Source organism: Pogona vitticeps, chromosome 1 (genome assembly GCF_051106095.1).
Source record: "Pogona vitticeps strain Pit_001003342236 chromosome 1, PviZW2.1, whole genome shotgun sequence".
Classification (NCBI taxonomy): domain Eukaryota; kingdom Metazoa; phylum Chordata; class Lepidosauria; order Squamata; family Agamidae; genus Pogona; species Pogona vitticeps.
Window position 1 is genome coordinate 287,013,867 of NC_135783.1, and position 19,961 is coordinate 287,033,827.

A 19,961-nucleotide genomic window follows, 5' to 3' on the forward strand; every position below is an offset into this window, starting at 1 on the left:
GTCTTTTCCAAGGAGTCTTCTCTTCTCATGAGATGGCCAAAGTACTGGAGCCTCAGCTTCAGGATCTGTCCTTCCAGTGAGCACTCCGGGTTGATTTCCTTCAGAATTGATAGGTTTCTTCTCCTTGCAGTCCAGGGGACTCTCAAGAGCCTCCTCCAGCACCACAATTCAAAGGCATCAATTCTTCGGCGGTCAGCTTTCTTTATGGTCCAGCTCTCACTTCTATACATCACTACAGGAAAAGCCATAGCTTTCAGTATTCGGACTTTTGTTGGCAAGGTGATGTCTCTGTTTCAAACTGTCAAATTGTAATCGCCATTCACTTTAGCTTCCAAGTGCTGTCAGAATAGCACTGCAACTTATCTATCAGCACTGTAAGATTAACAACAGCAACAGCAGCAGCAGCAGCAGCAGTAACAACAACAACAACAACAACATCAACAACAACAACAACAACAACAACTACAATGGATCTGCTGCCCACTCTATATAAAGGACCCAGTACACTTTAGCACCCACCCCTGGGGGACTCTGGTAAGCCCCCTCCTTCTGGTATCATTGAGAATGGAGGGGGCAATCTTATTTCAATTTATTTTAAATAATAATTTTATAAAATTGTCACGTTTGCAAATTACGTCTCCAGGATAGAAAGAGCTTCCACTATAAGTAAATTAGAATGTTGAGAAAGTGAAATGGAGAGATTTTTCTTATTGTTGCTTCTCTCCTGTCCTGTTCCAACAGTTGTTCTTGGTAAGACTGAAACCTTGAAAAGGGAGTAATAAAATATATCAGCTTGCTGCACAATATCAGCTGCACAATATCATGATATATCACAATATATCATATATGAAAATCAACTTTAATATGGTATGAAATAAAGATTATAAAATCTGAGTAGATAATTAAGCACTCAGAGAATATTGAATGCCACCAAAGCCTAATAATCCTTGATGCTACACTAGAAAATTTTGGTATAAGATACCCATGTTACTGTGAACATGTGCCTCTTTTTAATAAGTCAAATTAAAAAGAATTTTGAGGAAAGTTTTGGGAAGTTAAGCCATTTCAGGTCTATTAAAAAACCCAGCTTAGTTACTTTTCATTTTGTCTTTTGTTTCAAGGGAATCTACCAAGGGGCAGGAATCAGAAAGATAAACAGTTACAGGAATCCAAAGGGGCAGCGGGGGGGATAAGAAAACAGCAATATCACAACAACAAAACATCAGCAATCATGAAACAGAACACATCCAAAGCACATCAAAATAAAAGTGTCTCATCTTTAAAAGCTGCCTGAGCCATAGAACTTAGGAAAGAAACTGTAGTGGGGAATTCCTTGGCTCCTGGGAATTAATCAAGACATCTGTGCCTCTTGTTGAGTCTCAAAAAATGAGCAGCATCAAAAAATATCTGAAGCAGTCTCATAAACTAAGCTTAAAACATGGAGGCAATCATATGGGAGATGTCCAAGGACAAATCAGTTTAAGGCTGCTCTCCAGACAAGCAAGACACCCAGTGGAGTGTGTGGTAAATCTATTGAACAGTGAAGACAGATTAAATAGAGGTGAAGCATCCTGTTTCTCCAGTTAATATAAAACCACCAATGACTTGCATTTCCCACAGTTTGTCAGCTTCCATTACAGTAGACTGAACAAGAAAATACAGCATTTCACCAGTCAAAAAATTGTTCCTTTCCATGTTCACTATATATGTCAGTCAGTTCAAGGTTTCTTCTGAGGAAATGTTCTATGTGGAACACGTTAGAAAATATATTTGTGCAACCCAGAATGCATATATGGGCATATAAGAATGACTAAGATCTGTTACTTACGTAACAAAACCTTGTAACCAATCAGATTCTGTCTAGTATTAGCCAATGGGTGTTTTAAGGGGTTAATTACCAGATAGAAAAGGAAGAAAATGTTAGGATGAGGCTTATTCTGCTTGTTCTGTTTGTCTGTTAGCATGAGGTTTTGAGAAGTAGTGTTTTTCAGTTATCCTGTCTGTTATTAGTATGTTATAAAAAGAAGCTATTATGAAACTATTATAAATCTGTCAAACACAAATCTATACTAAATTACCTAGAGTGGTCGAAATGACTAGATAGGCAGGGTATAAATACAATAAATAAATAAATAAATAAATAAATAAATAAATAAATAAATAAATAAATAAATAAATTAAATAAAATAAATAAAATAAATAAATAAATAAATAACATTTTCAGGTACTTTCAATTTATTTTTCAACATGTTATACAGTAAATGTTCCTAAAACTTTTTCCATGACTAAATGATAGTATTTCAACTGCTGGCACACATATGTTCATATATGTGTGCTAAGGAAGAATCTATTCATGAACTCTGTGGGTTTGTGTGTTTTATACTCATGCTTTATCCACTGTGTGTGCAAGCTCTCATAAATTTCAAAAGAACAGAGGGGAAGTAACAAATTGAATGAATTGCCTATAGAAAGCCTATAAAATTAAGCTTTGGGACACAAGCAAACCATGTTTTTCCAAGATGGAGCCTCAGCTTCAGAATGGAATATGTCTTTGTTCAGTGTTTGGGCAAATAGGAGTCCCAAGGCAGTAATTACACTACTCATAAGTGAGAATGTGATTCTGCTAGCTGGGCCCAAGAAAACATTAGGCTGACTGATTTTTAAAGGAAAAATATTTGCGTTACGCTGGACGGCCTTGTCATAATGAAGCTGTTTACTACAATGCAACTCACTTGTGTATGAGCTACAGATCCACATCACACAGCAAACACTGCATTAATTGCTAGTGATTTTTTTCCCTAGCTCTTTCCTGAGAGCAGTGGCTAGGAAAACAAAAGGCACAGCAGCAGGCCACCTTGGAAAGACAGGAGAAGCAAATTGACAGTATCAAAATGCATAAGCACAGCCAGAGAATGGCTCCACTGAGATCCAAACCTGTCAGATGTGGTATTTAAATTAAACTGTCATCTTTGCTGCTGCACATGCTTACGGGCTTTAATGTGCTTTTTAGAAAACTGTTCTGAGCAATAGCAGAAGGGCTTGATGTCAACCTACTGCAAATTGTTCTAATTTGCAGGGTAGTGGGGGAGAAAAGGATAGTGAAGAGAACCTGTTCATGCATTTTTACTTTTTCAAATTCAGGACAAAATAACAGAACCGTTATTTCTAACCTTGGGTAACCCAGATGTTCTTGAACTGCAGTTCCTTCACCACCAGCTGTGCTGGCTAGGATTTCTGGGAATTAAAGTCCAAGAACACCTAGGTTACCTAAAGCTGGGAACAACTGTGACAGAAGATCCCCTGATCTGAAATTTTTATTATTTCCATTGTAATCACCACTGCCGCCATCTGGAGGCTGCCGAAGGCAAGTGGTAAGATTCTATTTTACTGCCCCAAACATTTTCTAATAGTGAATTATGGAAGGAATGGGGGAGATATAATTCTCCAGATGTTACTGGAGGGCCACTCTTTCACCACTGGTGAGATACTACTTACACAAGTGTAAGCGACCACCTGAACAACTGTGTTCAACAACAGGAAAAAAAATGAAGCAAAAGAAGCAGAAAAAGGCAAGAAATATGGGTAGGAAATAAAATGTTATGTTTACAGATGAGTAGTAAACAAAATGCAATCTTTTTAAGTGAAAAAAATACCAATATGAAATATAAAAATGTAGGGACATAGAAACATATAAAATGATCCTTTGACCACTGCGGTGGACAGTCCACATGTCACTCCTGTCAGTCATTTTAGAGCTCTGATGCAGGAGCCTATGACAGGACAGGAGGGGTGGAGTCAAGGAAACTGGGTGTGTGACCATTAATTAGGGAGGAGACTGAAGTGTTTAGACTAGATATTGGACAGTTGGTTAGTTAGAGAATATTAAAGAGTTAAAATGAATTAGAAGTACATTGACAGAATATATTGAGACCTTGATTAAAGTAAATGAGTACAAGCAAGCTTATGAGTAATCAAATCCACGCTTAATGAATGAATGATAATAGAACATCCATGATTGTCCTTCTGTGATTCACTTATTTATCCTTAAATAAACCTTGTTTTATTTGGCAACAAGAGTGTGAGACTCATAATTGATATAGTGAGGACAATATCCTCTGGTGGCAGCGAATAAAAGTGAAAATAACAAGTTGTGCCAGAAGGTGAACTTGCGTGAGAGGCAAAACACACACAGGGGTCACTGGGGGTGCGTGACAACCACTATACTGGGTAACAATTAAATTCTGGGCCCATTCAAATATAATTGATTTGAATGCTTGGTTGGTTGGTGTGCACTAGGGCAGTGGTCCCCAACCTTGGGCCTCCAGATGTTATTGGACTTCAACTCCCAGAAATCCTGGCCAGCAGAGGTGGTGGTGAAGGCTTCTGGGAGTTGTAGTCAAAGAACATCTGGAGGCCCAAAGTTGGAGACCACTGCACTAGGGCACAAAAGATGCATTGGAAAAAGCATTTGTGCAGTTGGAAAGTGAGATATGTGGAGCTGGCAAAATAGAGAAAAATTAGATTATTACCAACTGAAACAAGTAGTGTCATGTAACACTGTTTATGTAACAGTTAAAAAGTACTTGGTTTCCATACTTAAGTCAAGCTGCCAAAATCATATTAAATCAGCATCTTCTTTCTGGCCTTCTTCCTTCTTCCTTTCAGCAGTGCTGAAAATCTAAAGGCCCTTTTGACTGCAGTGTGAAATGGATCACTTCAAGCCACCAGTAGAGTTGTGTGCTTTACAGTGAAAGCTGGAGAAAGTGGGAATGGAAGCTTCAGCTATACTTAACAGGTACTAAAAAAAAAAAAAAACCACTCAGCTTGAGGATCCGTGTTTTGCTTTTTTATGGTGGGAAGCAACAGTTCCCTTGTACAGTTGGAAAATCTGCTTTTAAAAACCCCGTTGCAAGGGTGAATGGATCTGTCTTTTGCTGGGTTGCTTTGGTTTTGCATATGTTTATTCATCTATTTGCAATTGTTCTTTAAAAGTGCACAACATTTGCAATGAAATGTAAATACATTTTAATGTATAATTGTAGAAATGTATAATTGAAGGGTCCACTAAAATAAGCACGAGCAGTGGGGTTGGACTTGATGGCCTTGTGAGAGACTTCCAGCTCCATTATTCTGTGATTCTGTTATTCATTTTGTAGTGTTGTGTTAAGCTGAGATTGAGGCAAAAAATGTCATTTCCCATGTCTGCAATAGAGCTCACAAAGAAGGAAATGTATGAACATTTTCAGGAGAGACAAAACACACATTGAGCCTTTATAATACAGCAAATGGAAGGTCTTCGGAAAGATGCTAAAACCTGAGGAATGACAATATGTACTAAGCCAAAATTTATCCAAAAGCATTTTCAGATAAATATTTTGATAGCTTCTTTTTATTGCTTCCTTAGAAAGAGAAGACCAATATTCAGAATTCCCAAGTATCTTCATTATGTGGGTGATAGGATGGTTGCCACCTTACCAACAACACAATGCCCTCAAATGATGCTAGGTAGTGGGTACTGTCGAAGAAGCAAACTGACAACATTTTTCTTGTTGCCATGTGCAGTAGTGTAGTTAAAAAAATCTTTGGGGGAAAAAAGAAGAAAGCTGTGTTATAGTCACTGCAAAGGGTGAGTAACACCTCTGATGAATTGTTGGAGCATTTCTTCCTGCATTGAAGACATCTGTTCCCCCAATGTGTGTTTCCACTATCAAAAAAGCAATGTGTGCTGCTTATACACTGCCCCAAAGTGCTTAAAGCATTCTCTGGGTGGCTTACAATTTAATTATGCAGGGTACACATTGCCCCCCCCCCATGAACTGGGTAATCAATTTACTGGCCTCAGAAAGATGGCAAGCTGAGCCAACCTCAAGCCAGCTACTCAAGACTGAACCTGGGTCTTGAGCAGAGTCTTGGCTGCAATACTCAAATTTAACAACTGCACCATGAGTCTCCTTGAGTGGAGAAATTTTTGAATACACATTTGCACCCAGCTATTGATAAGTCAGGAAATTAGGGCTCTAGTTCCACCTGGGGTGGCCATATGATAAAGAATATAGGGTCCCTGCACCTCTTAATAATTCTATAGAAGAGTAGATTTCAGAAGGTGCTAACCTCCTGAGATTCCCTCTTCTATGCAGCTACAACAGGAGCAAGGTCTCCGGGTGGGAGTCTTTAACCAAAAATCACCAAATTTTTTGATAAGGAGATGTCAGAGTTAATATTCAGTTCATGCATTTTGAAAACATTTGACTGTACAGATATGTTTTTGCTAATTTAAATAAAAATGCAACTATGTGCTTACCTTCTTTCTCCAAATTAAATTATAATTTTAATAAAAGGGATATGTAAGCTGAATGAATCCCTTTGTCACTTCCTTTCTAATTAGTAAAACCAACTAGCACAATCTGTCAGATAATTGTCAATAACAACGGTAATAATTAGAACAGTAACATGAGTACTTCACAAGATTAATAAAACCACCACTGAAAGCTTATCATTTAAATGTACAAAACAGCAATAAAAAGAAAACTATGCATATGATAAATGCAGGTGAACTGGAAAAATCTGTAATTAATTAATAGCATCGTTTGGCTCTTTTATACAGAGTCCTTTCTCAGAGGCATTTTAGAAGACTTGAGTGTGTTTGGTTAAATACTTAAAATGAACCTTTTGATCATCCCCCAATGAATTTGAATTTAGCAGTTTTCCTAAATGTAAGAGAGGCTACAAAATATAAGATTTATGGAGCAAATATATCCCTCATCCTGGATTCTCTCCCCCCCCCCAATTATGAGCCAAGAGAAGAAGTAGCCAAAAGGAAAAATGAAGGGATGTACTAAGCTTGTTTAGCAGCTGTGGGAACTGCTTCCTAGGAATTCTGGATTGCTTCTGTTATCTTACATTTGAAAAGATGTAAAACTAGTAGTCTTCACGTCCAATGGAGTTTTCCCCATACACACAATCTAGGCTTGAGACTTGTCCTCCGCTCTCCCTCAGTAACAGGTTGGGCGCCTTCCGACCTGAGGGTTCCATCTTCCAGTGTCATATATTTTAGCCTTTTGTTTCTGTTCACGGGGTTTTCTTGGCAAAGATACTGGAGTGGCATTGCCAGTTCCTACTCCAGGTGGATTGCGTTTAGTCAGAACTCTCCATTATGACCTGTCCGTCTTGAGTGGCCCTGCATGGCATAGCCCATAGCTTCCCTGAGTTACTCAAGCCCCTTCGCCACGACAAGGCAGCAATCTGTGAAGAAGAGAATAAAAATAAATTAAATTAATTAACAAAATACAGTATAATGAAAAATATATGCATAACATGCATAAAGTAAACAAACATAACCGAAACATAATGTAATAACAAAACATTAAATTATAACAAAACTAAAAAAAAAATCCACAATAATTACCCCCCATTTATAATTCTGGACTGCCTTTCTCTTTATTTATTTATTTATTTATTTATTTGATTTTTACCCCACCCCTCTAGACCATGTCTACTCGGGGCGGCTTACAAAATAAAACAAAACAGTATAAAAATATATAAAATCATAAAAATTACAACTACAGTTTCAATTTAAAACAATTAATTTAAAGAGAGGATTACCAAGATGGAATAGCAAAGAAAAAGAAAAAGAGAAAGACTTAATTGACTGGAGGGAAGGCCTGCTTGAATAACCAAGTTTTTAACTGGCTTTTAAAAACACCCAGCGAGGGTGCCAGCCGAATTTCTGTTGGAAGGGCGTTCCACAGCCGAGGAGCCACCGCCGAGAAGGCCCGGTTTCTTGTTTTTTCCTTCCGGGCCTCTCTCGGCGTCAGACCCCTCAGCCGCCCCTGCTGGCTATGTCGGGTGATTCAGGTAGATCTGGGTGGGAGAAGACGGTCTGCCAAATATTGAGGTCCCAAACCGTTTAGGGCTTTATAAGTGATCATTAGCACTTTGAAGTCAACGCGGAAACGGATGGGTAACCAGTGCAAAGCAGCCAGGGTGGGGGAGATATGCTGGTGTTTTCTCACCCCACTAAGAAGCCTGGCTGCTGCATTCTGGACCATCTGAAGTTTCCGCGTCAGCCTCAAAGGCAGCCCCACGTAGAGTGCATTACAATGGTCTAATCTCGAGATTACGAGCGCATGGACTAGAGTAGTGAGGGCCCCCCGATCAAGATATGGTCGCAGCTGGGCAATCCGCCATAGATGAAAATAGGCGGAGCGGACCACGGACGCCACCTGGGTTTCCATGGTAAGCGCCGGGTCCAGATGTATTCCCAAGCTGCGGACCTCACTCTTTGCGGCAAAGGTCGTCCCTCCAAAGGAGAGGGAGTCACCTATGTCGCTGACGGAAGGGCCGCCCACCCTCAAGACCTCCGTCTTCTCTGCCACGTGTCCTTGTCCTTTTTGGTTTTAATAGGCTTGATTGTTCTAGTGGCAGCACTGGTGTGTGCATCTTATTAAGGGGGCAGGGCGCACTGTTCTCAGAAGTGGTCACAGAGTTCTCAAAATTCACCAAACATGCACATGCATGTTTATCTTCTAATGCTGTACCACTGCTTTGTGCCCCCACATATTCTGCCCAAGACAGCTGTCTCACTTTTTCTGATGGTAGGGCTGCCCTCGCCTCTATAATGTTTTTTGAACTGATGCTTGGTCTTTTGAGATCAGTCCATGATTCTTCATTTACATATGGAATAATCATGTGATATTGCACCGCATTAGTGATAAATGTCCAAATGAAAAATTGGCGAGAACAATATCCAATATTCTGTGCTAGGATATGAATCCTGCAGCATTTTTCTCTCACTGAGAAACTGGAAGGTGGGCGAATCCCCCTTTCATCTTTTCAGTAAGATTTCAATGTGTGATGAGTTTGTGTTGTGTTTTTCTTTCCTTTTCTTTTTTTTAAAAGAAATCTCACAGAATTTATTGGGTGCTTTATGTTTTTTTCCCACAGGAGAAACCAATCTGCACAGAGGACAACACAGAGAATGGCATCTTCTCTTTGCAAATTGCATGGAACATGGTATTGAGTTGTGCAGAATTTGGCAGATTTTTGTATGCCAAAGAATAGATCAAAAAGGGGAGGGGGAAACAGGGATATAAAAGCAGAGTTTCATTCTCATGGAAAGCCTAGAAATCTAGCTGGTGGAGAAGGGGAGTCTCAACAAGAAGCATGGTGGAACTCCAGAAAATAACCAAGAACAAGATCCCCCCCAGCTATTCTTCACACTCCGAATTATAGTGTGTGTGCTTCCTGATGCATTTTGGTGTCTTTCATTGATTCTTCATTTGGAGACTTGTTTTTATTTCACCATCAACAGTGCAAGTTTACACCAACCAGGACAGATGGAAAAGAATTGCATCGGATGAGAGCTGATGGAGAACTATAAGAATGGGCACTTGCACCTTGTCTCACCTTATAAAATTCTTGCCAACATTACTGATTACTCAAGTACAATGTTCACACTTCTATATGCAGAACCTGTTAGAAGTCCTAGCAGCACTTGTGGATTCAGCCCTTTAAAGTCAAAATAGATATTCACACCTCTCCCTTTGGAAAAAATCATGATCAGATTAATCCAGCCAACTCCAAATCAGCTAGAAGTGAACTGTTGCTGGTTTCTAAGAAAATGTAAATGGAATAGATGGATTATGATATTTCCCCTCCCCTAATTCAGAGTCTCTTCCCAAGGCACTTACATGTGGTAATTATTTAATAATTCCTTTCATCTTCTCTTTCTTTTAATTATCTCCTTCATTCCCCATGCTGTCCAGTAATTGTTATCTCAAATTGTATTTGGAAGAGACACTTGTTCAGCAGGCCAAGGCAAAGAGGCAGTTCCAAAACCAGTAAAACCAGGGAGCTGAATAGGGGACAGATTGGATTTGTCTTCAGTGTGGAAGAGATTGTTGCTCTCGAATTGGCCTTCTTGACCACACTAGACACTGTTCCAAGACCTCTATTCAGAGCACGTTACTATAGTCTCTTGAGACTGAAGGATGCCTACTAGATTTGGAAGGAGAGGCAGAGAACTCCTTTGAACAGACATGTTCTAAAATCTGACGTGAGATCTTAACATGAGACTGGGAATCAGCTTTATGCCTCTCCTCTCTTCCTTAGATTCCCTGGATTGTGAGGAGGCATGACTTTCAGTGTGCAAATGTGTGATAGACACAACTGCCAGGAATGCATTAGGCAATCCTCTAGTGTGAGGGTGTGGAAAGAAACGATAGGTGAAAGGGACAATGAACCAGCTGTGTTGCTGTCCAGCAGATCTGGCCTATTAGACAGAATTAACTGGGGATATAGCAGTGTCCCATGGTGTTACAGGAAGATGGCAAGGACAACATGCATAGGGGCTCAGGTGCGAGGCTATTGGCCCATGCAGCACTCTTCCTGACTGGCTCACTTTTACCTTGGATGTGACCTTGGGATCCCTGCATGTGAGATCTGGCTTGTGATGGACATAAAAAGAGTCTTGCATATCTTTTATCTATTCTATTTCTATTTCAGCAATTTCCCTTTTGATCCCTGTACTCATGAAAATCAACTAGATAATGTCAAGAATATCTCTGAGTCTCTTTTTTTGCTGAAGGAGCAGGATTCTGAGAACTTGCTTTCATTTTGCCTTCTTCCCTTTACTTTTTTCATTTCTTTTCTTTTTTTATTATACCTATACAGATACTGTAGCTATGAAGCTAAATTTGCATCATTGTTAATTCATCCTCTACATATGCTAGTTCAAAAATAGAATCTCGGCAATTAAAAATTACCATTTTTAAAAAGTCAGCTCTTAATTAACAATTCAGGAAGCCAACATTTCTATTATTTATACCAGTAATTTTAATTCTATTAATCGGTAGTACAAAACACAGTCCATCTCCATCTATAATCTTCTTTCAGTTCCCTGTTTGATGGAATCCTGGGCACACTGGCAAGTTGAAACTTGCATCTGGTGTGGGAGGAAAGAAGCCTCAACCTTTATTTACAGGAATATATTTAAGCCATAATGAACTTGGCAACGCCACCACAAAAATCTGTAATTACATCTAGCTTGTAATCAGGGTTATTTTGTTCACATGGGCATAGTTGTCTGCGCCTATGCATGGCAATTTCATTGATGTATACACCTCTGTTTCTAGAGGGGGAATTAAGCAAGGAACAGAAATGAGCAGGCTTTTCAGAAGCAGGCAGTATCCAGTGACCCCTTCTCCCATCTTAAGTACCCTTTGCAGTGGCAAGTTCTACCAGTCAAGAACATCTAAGCCCGGTTTACACTTGTCAACCGACCAGCAATATAAGCTTGAAAACATGAAACTGATGAGCTGTGAAGTGAGCTGATTAGGGATTTTTTCCCCTATTCATCACAGCACCTGGTGGAACAAACATGCCCACTGGTGCACTGCCAAAGTATTCACCGGACCTTGGCTGTTATACAATGAAAGGGGGCTGCCTCCGGAAATGGCATCGGGTGGAAGATGTGAACAGAGCTGAACAGCTGAATAAACAGAAATAAACGGAGTTGCCACAATAACTGTGGATCATGATTAAATTGCAGAAATTCTTCTATACTAGGAAAAAAAGGAGGGGTGAAGGGGAAGTGAATCCTATATGCGCCATTACTTGCTTCTCTGTGCAGTTGGTCCTGGACTCTGACATAGTAAGCACGCTATTCTGGAGAAGAGTATATAGCAGGCAATACATGTCTTACATCAGTGGCACCTTCTGTGTCATATTGCTATTACAGCTGAAGAAGTCCATCTGAGTTGTATTTCTGTACGGCTTCATTCACAGTTCCACTTCCGGTTGCCACTGTAGGCATCTTCATATAGTCAGGGAAAACATAGCCCATTGTGACTTTATTTTATTTTATTTATTCTATTTATACCCTGCCTATCTGGTCATTTGGACCGCTCTAGGTGGCTTACAACATAAAAACATAACAAATATAAGAAAACATTAATACACAATTAAATAATTCTGCAAGATGGGAAGCATTCAAAATAAATCAAATAGAGAGAGGAGGGAAGAGGGTCAGGAATTAACTGGGGGGGGAAGGCCTGCCTATACATCCACGTTTTTAATTGATTTTTAAAAGTACCCAGCGAGGGTGCCGCCGAATCTCTGGAGGCAGATTGTTCCAGAGGCGAGGAGCCACCGCCGAGAAGATCCAGTTCCTTGTTTTTTTCCTTCCAGGCCTCCCTTGGTGTCAGGCTCCTCAGCCTCACCTCCTGACTCGCACGAGTGACACGGGTAGAGCTAGGTGGGAGTAAGCGTTCCACCAGGTATCGAGGCCCTAAACCGTTTAGCGCTTTATACATAAGCATCAGAACTTTAAAGTTGACGCAGAACCGAATGGGCAGCCAATGCAGTACGGCCAAAATAGGAGAAATATGGTGGAATTTTCTCACTCCGCTAAGGAGTCTGGCCACCGCATTCTGCACCACTTGGAGTTTCCGCGTCAACTTCAAAGGTAGCCCCATGTAGAGCACGTTACAGTGGTCTAATCTTGATATTACAAGCGCATGAACCAAGATAGTGAGTGCCCCCACATCGAGACAGGGGCGCAGCCGGGCTATCCACCAAAGATGGAAAAAGGCGGTGCAGACCACCGATGCCACCTGAGTCTCCATGGTGAGCGCCGGGTCCAGATGGATCCCCAAGCTGCGGACCCCACTTTTTGTGGCAAGGGCCACCCCCCCAAATGAGAGGGAGTCACACAAACCTCCGATGGTGGGGGCACCCACCCTCAGAACCTCCGTCTTGTCTGGGTTCAGCCTCAGCTCATTTTCCTGCATCCATTGCAGTACAGCCCCCAGGCAGCACTGAAGGGACAGATTGGCATCACCTGCAGTTGGTGGAAAGGAGATGTAGAGCTGGGTGTCATCAGCATATTATTATTATTATTATTATTATTATTATTATTATTATTATTATTATTATTATTATTATTATTATTATTATTATTATTATTATTATTATTATTATTATTATTATTATTATTATTATTATTATTATTATTATTTATTGGACTTATATACCGCCCCATAGCGCTACAAGCACTTTCCGGGCGGTTTACAATTTAATTATACAGGCTACACATTGCTCCCCCCCAGCAAGCTGGGTACTCATTTTACCGACCTCAGAAGGATGGAAGGCTGAGTCAACCTTGAGCCGGCTACCTGGGATTTGAACCCCAGGTCGTGAGCACAGTTTTAGCTGCAGTACAGCGTTTTAACCACTGCGCCATGAGGCTCATTGAGGTGTCATATTGATGACACGATGCCCCACACCCCCTGATGACCCCACCCAGTGGCCTCATATAGATGTTAAATAGCATTGGGAAGATAATTGACCCCTGTGGGACTCCACAATTGAGACTCCACGGGGCTGAGACACTCTCCCCAAGCTGTACTCTCTGGGGACGGTCCCCCAAGATGGAACGGAGCCAGGCAAGCGCCAGGTCATCAATTCCCAACTTGGAGAGCCTCCCCAGGAGGATATCGTGGTCAACGTTATCAAAGGCCACCGAGATGTCAAGAAGGACCAACAGAGATATTTTACCCCTGTCAGCCTCCCTCAACAGGTCATCATACAGGGCGACCAATGCCGTTTCTGTACCATGGCGTGGCCTGAAGCCCGACTGAAACAGATCCAGGACTTATGAAGTAGGGTCAAACTCCTTGCACTAGCTGTTTCTGAGATATTAGATTGGAGGTACCTTTTGCAGATTCACAGGGTGGGTTTCTTTCAAAATGCAAACTGCATTTGTCACTTCCGTAGTACTCCCCTCTGACTACAATCACTTTATCAAATATAAGTGATGCCTGTTAGTTTTTCTGGTTTTTATGTTATTACAGGCAGCATTCTGGAGAGATGGGTAGCTTTGTTGCCAGATTTTTCACAGTCCAAATGTGGCATCTAATTTTAAGCTGTTCTACAACATTTCACTCCAATGGGAACTCTGACCAGTTGTATCACTTGCCATTCTAGGCTACTCCATGCCTGCTTGCTTACCACACAGGAATCATGTATTTAGTCCTGGTGTATTGTGCAATTAGGGCAGCCCAAAGATGTCCCTGAGCATTGCTATATTATTTCTTTATACTCCTGTTATCCCAGAAATAACATATAACAGAATCTTCTCCACTGTCACCAGTTACTTTCCATGAGTTTGTTGGGGTCATGCTGACACAGTATGTGAGAAACATATCTGATTTTGCGAGTCGATTTCATGAAGTTAATGGATATGGAAATCACTTTCATTTTCATGGTATTTCTTAAGAATTTCACTAGCATTTCCATACTATCCAAGTCTGGTGACTGGTTTTAAAACTTCAGTTGTCCTTTTCACATGGATATTTTGCTTCACACTTTTAAGTATTTTAATATAGTTTCCTCATGGACCAAAGTGCTTCTGTGCACATTTTTTATACAAGTTTTTACTCATGCATGTTTATATACATGCAAAGAATTTGAAGGGCAAGATTGAAATCTAGTTCTTTGAGCTTTCTCCTGAGGGTGGATAAACTAAATGTCATGTGCATGCTTTCATGTAGTATATAATTTAATATATCACAAATTTGATGCCGTTTTTCAAATGCTTAACAATCATTTTATTTATTCTTACATTTTACCCATGTTTCACCCAAAAAAGTTCTGAATATGGGTAATAAACATCACTTGTTGTTTGCTGTTGTTTAGTCGTTAAATTATGTCTGACTCTTTATGACCCCATGGACCAGAGCACGCCAGGCCCTCCTGTCTTCCACTGCCTCCCAGAGTTGTGTCTAATTCATGTTGGTCGTTTCAATGACACTGTCCAACCATCTTGTCCTCTCTCATCCCCTTCAACCGCCTTTACTCTTTCCCAACATCAGGGTCTTTTCCAGGGAGCCTTCTCTTCTCATGAGATGGCCAAAGTATTGGAGCCTCAGCTTCAGGATCTGTCCTTCCAGTCAGCACTCAGGGTTGAGATCCTTCAAGAGCCTCCTCCAGCACCACAATTCAAAAGCATCAATTCTTCAGTAGTCAGCCTTCACTAGGCAGTTAGGCATCCTTCAGTCTCGAAAGACTATGGTAACATGCTCTGTATGGAGGGCTTGGAACAGCGCCTAGTGTGGCTGAGAAGGCCAATTCGAGAGTGACAGTCCCTTCCACACTGAAGACAAATCCAGTCTGTCCCCTGTCCGGCTCCCTGGTTTTGCTGCTTTTGTGACTTCCTCTTTGCCTCGGCCTGCTGGGCAAGGGTCTCTTCAAATTGGGAGAGGCTGTGATGCACCACCTGCCTCCAGGCTGAACGCTCAGATATCAGGGTTTCCCATCTGTTGAGGTCTATTCCTAAGGCCTTCAGATCTCGCTTGCAGATGTCCTTGTATCGCAGTTGTGGTCTCCCTCTGGGGTGATTTCCCTGCACTAATTCTCCATAGAGGAGATCCTTTGGAATCCGACCATCAGCCATTCTCACGACGTGCCCGAGCCAACGTAGACGTCGCTGTTTCAGTAATGTATTCATGCTGAAAATTCCAGCTCATTCTAGGACTGCTCTGTTTGGAACTTTGTCCTGCCAGGTGATACCAAAAATCCGTCGGAGGCAACACACATGGAAGGTGTTCAGCTTCCTCTCCTGCCGTGCACAAAGGGTCCAGGACTCACTGCAGTACAGGAGTGTGCTTAGAACACAGGCTCTATAAACCTGGATCTTCGTATGTGTCGTCAGCTTCTTATTGAGCCATACTCTCTTTGTGAGTCTAGAGAACATGGTGGCTGCTTTGCCAATGCGTTTATCCAGCTCGACATCTAGAGAGAGGGTGTCAGAGATGGTTGAGCCGAGGTACACAAAGTCATGAACAACCTCCAATTCTTGTGTGGAGATGGTAATAGAAGGAGGTGAGTTCACGACCTGGCCCATGACTTGTGTTTTCTTCAGGCTGATTGTTAGTCCAAAGTCTTGGCAGGCCTTGCTGAAATGATTCATGAGTTATTGGAGGTCTTCAGCAGAGTGGGCAACGATGGCTGCATCATCTGCGAAGAGGAAGTCCCGCATGCATTTCAGTTGGACTTTGGTCTTCGCTTTCAATCTGGAGAGATTAAAGAGCTTTCCGTCTGATCTAGTCCGGAGATAGACGCCCTCGGTTGCAGCTCCAAAGGCATGCTTCAGCATGACAGCAAAAATGATCACAAAAAGTGTTGGTGTGAGGACACAGCCCTGTTTCACTCCGCTTTGGATGTCAAAGAGGTCTGATGTTGAGCCGTCAAAAACTACAGTGCCTTTCATTCCCTCATGGAAGGATCTGATGATGTTAAGGAGACGAGGTGGACATCCAATCTTAAAAAGGCCATCCCTGCTAACCAGATCAAATGCTTTTGTAAGGTCTATGAAGGCCACAAGGAGTGGCTGTTGTTGTTCCCTGCATTTCTCCTGCAACTGTCGGAGGGAGAATACGATGTCAGTGGTGGATCTATTAGCTCGAAATCCACTCTGTGATTCTGGATACACTCTGTCTGCAAGCACCTGGAGCCTCTTCAGCACAACATGGGCAAGCAGCTTCCCTACAACGATAAGAAGAGAGATGCCACGGTAGTTATAGCAGTCACCCCTGTCTCCTTTGTTCTTGTACAATGTGACGATGTTTGCATCCTTCATGTCCTGTGGTACACCACCTTCCCTCCAGCAAAGACAAAAGACTTCATGCAGTTCGGTGGTGATGATCTCCTTACAGCATTTCAGCACGTCAGCGGGGATGTTATCCTTTCCAGGTGCCTTGCCAGAGGTGAGGGAGTCCAAGGCCGCTTTTATTTCTGCTAAGGTTGGTTCGCTGTCCAGCTCTTCCAAGACAGGCAGGCAGTCAATGTAGGAACAAATTAAAAAAAAAAACACAACAGCATGACAACCAATAAGTATAATTAATGTGAGGCCAAGTATCAGTTTCTTTCTTCTTCACTTGAAGTCTAGTTAGTTTCTTATTTTGTTCATCAGAAACAATTTTGCTCTTTTGTCTACATAGCAGCACTAAATATTTCAGTACAGCTACCATGTCATCTCTCAGTGTTCTCTTCTCTAGGCTAAACACACCAACCTCTTTCACTCATTCCTCACAGGGCTTGGCTTCCAGAACTTTTACCATCCTGATTCCAGCTTTTTGGTATCCCTCTTAAACTGTGGTGCCAAGAACTAGACACAATATTCCAGGCGATGTCTAAACAAACAGTACTGATACTATTACCTACCATGTTACTATACTTTTGTTGATGAAGCCTATCAATGCATTTGCTTTTCTGTTGCCACATGACACTGTTGATTCATGTTTGGCTTATGGTCAACTAAGACCCCTGGATCCTTTTTTCACAGTACTGCTGCCAAGCAAGCTGCTTCCCATCTTACATTTGTGCATCTGTTTTTCCCTGTTTAAATGGATAATGTTACAGTCTTCCTGATCAAATTCATTTTGATATCAGATACAGATAACATGTTTTCAGCTGACATAAACTGACAAAACCACAAAATAGGGGCCAAGAACAACTAAACATTTTTAGATCACATAAACACCTGGCAGGCTTCACATAAACAAACAGAAACCCTTTGTGTATAAGTATCATTATGGGATATTTTCTGTGATAGTTAAACATTATGTATGTATTGAGAAGACTGTGTGTAGACCATTTTCAGTTCAAAATAATTAAAGTGTAAACTCCAAAATGTATTTTGTTTGCTTCTAGTTCTGGATAGAAGTACTGTATGTTACAACCCAGTGCCATTTGATATCAGGTTCTCAAATTTCCCAAATTTACAGATAACCCCTGTTACAACAACTGTCTCCACGGTTACATTGCAACTTATTACGATAATAATACGATAAACTAACAATAAACAAAACCACATCTCTGCTAAGTTGCCTAAGTAAAAAACAGCCAGTGCAAACATATGGGCTTTGTAATGTGTAACAAAAGTAGACAAAACATTAACTAAGGATTTGTAGGCCTAAAATGAAAGGGTACAGAAAATATGTGAGTGAAAGGGGAGATCCTCTGAGCATGCTTCATCATCTGTCCTTAGTCTCTGGTAACACTCGAGGTTGTGGGAGGACTTTAATCAGGCAAAGGCAATTAGAAATGGAAAAGCTCTGACACTTTGAATTGATCAATATGCTGTTTACCCCTGGTGATTTATTTCTTCCTAGTGCTTTCAGCACTACATACACTTCGCCTTCTAAAACTGCGTCCTTCATCATAGGATTCCTCTTTGAAGGAGTCTGTCAGTATAGGCCTTCAGTATACTGTTTCCACATTCTCTTTATTTCTCCTGGTCAGATAGTGTCCGATATAAGATTAGGAGAATAATGTTGAGTTTGTTTTGCTGGGTCTATTCCAAAAGCAACAGGCCTCTCATCTTATTCTTAGAATTTTTCAGTATGTAACCTAACCATAGAATGGATATGCTTGCATGATCCTCTCTTGGTTTCCTAGAAAGACTAATATGAAGCATATTCAAAGGCAATTAAACCATATAAAGATATCTATATTATGCATCAGTATAATAGTTTGATTGAGGGCTTATAAAAGGAGCAAACAAAGGGAACAATTAAATGAAAACAACATATTATTTGATTCTTTCAAAGCCCTAATAATTGCTTTTCAATAGCAGCAGTAAGGTATGTTTCTTGCAGTTACTATATTCCATCGAGTGATATAAAAATCTAACATTCTTGGTGTTGCTAGGTTTATCAATTTCCCACTGACATCCTCATTCCCTTTCTGTTTCTATATTGGGTTGCAATATTTTTCCCCTGCTTGGAAATTGGTGCTTTTTATTTTTCCTGATATTTGTCTGTGCACAGTTTTCAAATGTATGCCTTTCTCAACCTGTACATTTTTGTAGTTAAAATTTTGTATGTATTTTTTCCTCCAGAATTCATTCTTGCCTTGGAAATCCATGTATCATACGTCTGCAAGGCTTCTGATGTGCTTGTGATGTGCATAGATACATGTCCTGTAGCCTTTATGAGTATTTCACTTACCCAAGGCAAGCTATGTAGTGGTGAAGATTCATTTCTTTAGAACTACATCTTATCTTCCCTACCTGGCTTGTTGATATAAGGAAGACACACGGAAGCTCTCTAAAGAAACAACCTTCTTTGAGCACATGTGGCCTAAAATGCAACTCCCCTCTCAAACTAAATGGCTGTATTGTAGGATTACATGTACTCTTGGTGCATATCTGCATGTATACCATGTGCCTCCAAAGGTGTGTTTTTTGTGGATGTTGTTTTTGTTTGTTTGTAGTCTTGCCAATTTTTGGCAGTTTAGGATCAGGAGGATATATCTTTTAGATTCCCAGATCTGCCTCCTGGGATTGATTAAAATAATTTTGCAATGTACACCTGAATCGTTTGGCCACCCAGGTCTCGGAATAAAGACGTGAGACAATGATATGGATTAAAATATGGGCCACACTTTATTAAATCAAATCCAATGAAATATATTGCTGACATCATCAAATGAGGGGGCCTGCGGTAGTGTGGAAGCAGGGAAAGCAGGGTATTCAAGATACCCCTATCCGTCAATGGGCGAATCCCAAGTTCCAGCGGTCTTCACGACAGCAGGAACCCGGCCGGCCTCTAATAAAACACCCCAGGCCTTGGGCCATCTTTACTTGATGACTGTTGGTCCGGAAGTGGCCCAGCACATCTTGCCGCCTCCGCCCCTGTAATCACACGATCCGCAGAGCCGGGAGGTCGGATGAGCTGTTGGCTTACCAGAATTACCAATGGGACACACCGAGACAATCTGTTTTTCCACACTACCTGCCAGTGTGACTGAGGATAACCACCAACCAATTGCCAACAAAGACCCTTCTCCAGTGTGGGATAGGCAAAAAATCCCTCCATCCAACAGCCAATCAGGGTGAAGGTCAAAATTCCTATCCGGTCTCTTAACGGCGACCACAAATCACACTAGAAAGAGGGCGGGCA

The 19,961-nt window shown here is 41.1% G+C and overlaps 2 long non-coding RNA genes across 3 annotated transcripts in view; one reads left to right on the top strand and one right to left on the bottom strand.

Annotated features, from left to right (window-relative positions):
• The first annotated feature begins 4,706 nt into the window (after positions 1–4,706).
• On the top strand, positions 4,707–11,207 carry LOC144587860 (uncharacterized). Its single transcript, XR_013543048.1, has 2 exons — positions 4,707–4,795; positions 8,944–11,207. It is a non-coding gene; the product is annotated as an uncharacterized LOC144587860 (long non-coding RNA).
• The window catches only part of LOC140702665 (uncharacterized), a 99,356-nt gene continuing 84,324 nt past the window's right edge, over positions 4,930–19,961 (bottom strand). For both annotated transcript variants that reach the window (XR_013543047.1, XR_013543046.1), the window contains one exon: positions 4,930–7,242. This is a non-coding gene — a long non-coding RNA (uncharacterized LOC140702665). The remainder of the gene's footprint in view (positions 7,243–19,961) is intronic.